Source organism: Periplaneta americana, chromosome 4 (genome assembly GCF_040183065.1).
Source record: "Periplaneta americana isolate PAMFEO1 chromosome 4, P.americana_PAMFEO1_priV1, whole genome shotgun sequence".
NCBI classification, from domain to species: domain Eukaryota; kingdom Metazoa; phylum Arthropoda; class Insecta; order Blattodea; family Blattidae; genus Periplaneta; species Periplaneta americana.
This window is the reverse complement of record NC_091120.1, coordinates 204,709,625-204,715,624: the sequence shown is the minus strand read 5'-3', so window position 1 is coordinate 204,715,624 and position 6,000 is coordinate 204,709,625.

Below are 6,000 nucleotides of genomic sequence, written 5' to 3'. Positions count from 1 at the left end.
GCCAAAACCAGGCTATATACATTCACAATCATACCGTGGGTGAATATGAATAATTATTCATCCTATGCAGACACTGCTAACCATATAAGGAAAAGAATGAAGGCATGTTAATTTTGTCATTCACTTACAATTTGCAATGTTTCAAAAATGGTAATTTAAAAACTATAAAAATAGATATTTAGGTTATGATGTGACATATTTACCTGTTATTGATATATCTGAAAATATTCAACATTTTAATGGAGCCTTAAGAACCATCAACCAGCTTTTCTCGACCACGAAAACCCAAAAACATACCAGGTTAAAAGCATATGAAGTTCTAGCAAGATCTGTCCTCATGTATGGTAGTGAGGCCTGGACTGTCCGAAACTCAGATGTTCAACGCCTAACAACTGCGGAAATGAGATTTCTAAGGAGGACTGCCGGCTACAGCTTGCTTGACCACAAAAGGAATGAACTAATTACAAAAGAATTGAAAATTACACCTATTTATGAATATCTCAACCACTATAGACAAAAATGGCTTAACCATGTCAATAGGATGGACCGTTCCAGACTCCCAAGACAAATTCTCCGCTATATACCACATGGAAGACGATCTTTGGGACGCCCCCTGAAAAGATGGACGGAGACCGTAACAGGCCACTAGGCCTAATAGCTGCAAGGAAGATGATGATGATGATGATGATGATGATGATGATGATGATGATGATGATGATAAAAATAGAACAAGTTTTAAAATTGTGAACATAAAAAAATAACATAAAGCACGAAAATAAGAAAATAGACATAACAAAAAAGCACTCACCCCTTCAACATGAAGTAAAGGATGGAAACTTCCAGCAGTACAGAATAGGTTTGTGTAGTCCAAACTCGATGATCCGGAAAGATCCTCTTAACACCAGCCACACTTCTTTTGTTTCTTTCGTTAACATAATAAAATGTTCTACTTGTTTTATTTTAAGACTCTTTTGACATCTACGGCCTTCCAGCGTGAGGACGCGAGAGAGGGAAAGTAGCTTGTTCGTAATATCCTAGTACCCGGTACTCGTTACATAGGTCTTTTTTATGTTTACACAGTGGCCCAATCCTAAACATATTTAGTATAACTTGTTGTGATGTGTTCTTCCTTACTTTAGGGGGCTCCGCCCTTTAAAACCCCTCTTGGGGACTTGACCCCCAAACCTTCATGCAATTAATTTATAGTAATTAACCGGTCCATCACATTTGATTTGAAGGTACGAGTTATATTTTATGATGTATTCTTTCTTGCTTTAGGGTGCCCACTAAAAACCCCTGTTGGGGACTTAGTCCCCAAACCCTCATACAATTAATTTATAGTAGCCTAATAAACCGGTCCATCACCTTTGGGTTGAAGGTACGAGTTATATTTTAAGATGTGTTCTTTCCTGTTTTAGGGGGCTCCGCTCCCCTAAAACCCCTCTTGGGGACTTGACCCCCAAACCTTCATGCAATTAATTTATAGTAGCCTAATAAACCGGTCAATCACCTTTGGATTGACGGTACGAGTTATATTTTATGTGTTCTTTTCTGTTTTAGGGGGCTCCGCCCCCTTAAAACCCCTCTTGGGGACTTGACCCCCAAACCTTCATGCAATTAATTTATAGTAGCCTAATAAACCGGTCAATCACCTTTGGGTTGAAGGTACGAGTTATATTTTATGTGTTCTTTCCTGTTTTTGGAGGCTCCGCCCCCCTAAAACCCCTCTTGGGGACTTGGCCCCCAAACCTTCATGCAATTAATTTATAGTAGCCTAATAAACCCGTCCATCACCTTTGGGTTGAAGGTACGAGTTACATTTTATAATGTGTTCTTTCTTGTTTTAGGGGCCTCCGCCCCCTAACCTGTATCTGTGTAACCGATCCGCCATCACAAAAATAGTATTATCACATCATACGTTACCATGACAATCACATCAGTTAGGCCAAAATTGGCATAAGTAACGAGTACCGAGTACTAGGAAAATACCACAAAGAAAACCTCGATACGACTAAAGCAACCAACGCGCGAATTAATCTCGTCAGATATTCTCAAGCGTAACACATCTAACATCCACCACGCAATCACAATACGAAATGAACGAGTATAATCGATCTCAATTCATAAATCTAACTTATACAGTATGACAACAACGCCCCTGTAGTATACGTCATAACAGAGAAATATTCGATAAAATCGATACATATTACCTTTGATACAAGTAACTAATTTATAATCGCACCCTTAACCTTCATAACTGTTATTAAAAAAAAGACATGAGCCGCGCGTTAAATATATAAAAATAACTATGGTACCGTCGGGTAATTAGAAAACCCCCAAATAATTCAAGACACTCTGCAGGCATTATTCCGAATAATTACTTAAGGGTTATTCATTTTATTCCTCATTCGAGTGAAATTACCATTCGTTACGAATCATGAAGCATTAAATCTATCTTGGCCGTAAGGGAAATTTATGGTTGCGACAGATCACCTTAACTACGGCCACTACGGCATATGTAAATCTGTAAAAGGAGTTAAACTCGTTCAGCTACTAATAAAATTGTGTTTAAAATTTTGTTTCCAGACTTTTTGTCTTTCTCATAAAATAAACAACTGCATTGAAAGTTTATTGTAACTTCATTGGTGACATTACATGAAAAGTAGCAGGGAATTAAAATTGAAACTATACTTGTTTTTTTTTTTTTTTTTTTTTTTTAAGATGGGACATGACAGGAGCGTTGCGATCAGAAAAACAACTGAATGTCACATAGCGTGGTAGGCCTGTTGCTATGGTAACAACGGTTGAGTTGCCAAACGTACCTTTCCCACGCGGCCAGTGCTTATAGCTCTCTTGGCGACATTTATTGTGCACATAATGTTAGCATTGATACGTTTCGTCTTTGATTCTCTGTCGATTTTTGTATTGTTCGCGTCAATTGTCAGTTAATGTTTTAACGTCAGCCATCTTAACGGCAATTGCTAGCTTCCAACAGCTGCCAGCATAGTAGTCCATATTGGCAACATAGGACTGTAGTTCCAAGCTCGGCCGCTTAACTGTCATGTCCCATCTTAAAAAAAAGTATAGTAACAGTTTTATACATGCTTTGGAATGAATAAATTTTATATATATGCTAATGGCAGGTATACTTGACTATTCATTATTCATTCATATGAAGTCAGTTATGTAGACCAATTTAAATAAATAAATAAGCGGATTAATTAATTAATTACGTCTACCAGAGCCTTCTTTAGTTGCAAGCCGGGGCATGGGTAGGTTTGGCAACGCAGAGTGGAGGCGGGAGATTTTAGAGTGATATTGTGTTTGCTCATTGCTTTCGTTATACGTAACGCGTATTTTTTCAATATTACTTCATGCACAAAGGTAAGATCAAGATTCAGATAATGATGTAAATTATTACGGGTTCGAAAATAATGTTTTATTGCAATCAATTAGCTATACTTCAGAATACGGCGTAAGTAGGCTACTTACATACAAAGGCTGCCACTTAAAATAATTAAAAAAAAAACATGTTTTTATTGATAGTACGAAGGTAAATAAATAAAAAAGATATTCCTTGCACCGAAAATAATAAAATCAACAATGCAATAAGGACGTAAGTTCCTACGCAGTATTCTTAAGTTCCATTCAGTTAACAAATTTGTGGCTAGCAAATTGACAATGTTTTGCGACTTAATGGTGTTTCATCTGTGAAAGGTTTAGGATATATTTTAATATTATCTTATGCGATTATCTATCGTGTTTTTCTACAAATATTTCAGATGCCTAGAAAGTGCTGTGTGCCTATGTGTCGTAGCAACTACACTTATAATTAAAAAAAAATAAAAACATCAGTACTTGTTTTTCTATTGGTGGTACAAGGGAAAATAAATAAATACTTAAAGAAATGTTACTTGTACCAAAAATAAATAAAATAATGACGTACTTTCGCAATACCCTATTCCAATCAATTAACCATTATGTGGCTAGTAAATTGACAATGTTTTGCCGCTTAATGTTGTTTCACCTCTGCCATGAAACGTGTAGGATATCATATGCATTTTAATTTCATGTGATTATGTCGTGCTTTTCTATAAATATTTCAGATGTCCAGGAAGCCAGTTTTAGTTTGAACCTGGCCAGTCACCATAACAATACTGTTATCCTAAATTATTTGTTATAAACTTTTTAAAATATAATTTTAAATAAATATAACTACGGTACAGAAAACAAGCTAAGAATGTGAATTATGCAAATAGGCCTAAAATAAAATGTAAACAGAAGAAACTATTGACATTCCTATTATAATAAAAGTATGAGGATGTAAATACAGTTAAGCCAAGTAAAACAATCTATGAAAAAATGAAAACACATCCCTTCAACATAATACGTAACAAAACGCAACCAACAAAGTGATTATATGCATGTACAAATTATAGAGAGTTCTGACGTATAGCAGGCATTCCGAATCTTCAACAAAACTGCAACATTTATGGGATCACAAAACAGCTGTTTACAATGACTTTGAAAACCAACGGCGTAACTTTATTGATATAGCAGGCGAGACCCAACAATTTGACTAGAATTCTGATACACACAAACCACAAATAAGAATATAAAAATGTGGTTATACAATATTTAGTAGAATAGTCAATTACTTTGTCATCCATAACCGTAAAAATTCCCAAAGACTGCCACCATTTTATTTTCATTTATTGTCTTGTTTTTTTTTATCACCAACAGGCATTTAGTTTATAATACATCAACAATTAACGTTTGGTACGACCGCAAACATATTTCCATCGACACACACTTATATTGTAACATTAATTTACATTGGAAATCAGCATTAGCACAAACACGTGTACTGTACGGTCAGCCTCCGGGTGACAGATAATTACAGTGTTGCCGACGTATGGCCCCGGCTTGTAACTAAAGAAGGCTCTGCGTCTACACTTAACCAATATCGTTTTTTTTCACGTTAGTGGTTGGAAAAGATACATAAAAACACGAGTGTCATGTCATATAAATTTATTACCTTATGTAGGCTAGTTTTACTGTTTCAGACCTTCATGAAGAATGAGTACTGCATAATTTTTTTCTCTTTCTCTTGCACAGAGGAGGAACCCGAAGGTTTGCACTGCATCCTGAGGCTTATTATACCTTATTTTATTTCAAGGAGTGCAGTTCGGTGGCTCCTTTGAACATCCACTTACAGATTTATGACTTCTTACACAAACACCTCTGGAAATTCCATCCTGTCCCCTCGTCCCAACATTGCACAGTTGCCATAATCCTGATGACCCTGAAATGAGACTGACGGGATTCTTGGAATTCGGAAAAGATGCAGCAACTCTGCCTCCATGTGGATTTGACGAGAGCCTGTCAATTCTTCTGAACAAAGGTTGTGATTGGTTACTGACAGGAGAAGACAAGATTTCCGTCACCGTAAGGAAGATATTTATGACAACCATTAGTAGGGGGCAGTAGAAGGTCTGTCGGCAAAGTCCTTTCTATGAAACTGCACTCCACGAAAAAAAAAAAAAAATAGAGTTTACTCCTTTCTCACCTTTTTGTGAACGATTGGGTAGCCGAACGGCCGCACTCTTGTACCACAGCATAATATATAGGCACGAAGCTCAATACGTAGGGAATATGCATCCATAGATAGATGCTAACCACTAGGATCGCTACCATCGCTTCATCACAGACAATGCGAAGTTGTACCGGCACAGTCTGTTATTCCTAGTACCCTCAACAACTCAAGCTTCGTGACTGTATATACTGGACTGTGCTCGTACACTGTCGTTCAAAGGTATCTGACCTCATTAATCGATAATGTTCGATAACTTGTTCATGAAAATGTCGCTTCTTTAGTTATTGCTTCTATAAATAGATGGCGGACGTAACAGTCAGTGTCGCCAATAGTACCTAATATACCAGCATTACAAAATTCAAAATTTCGTTCCCCTCTAGTGATTGTTTAAAACTACTAGATGT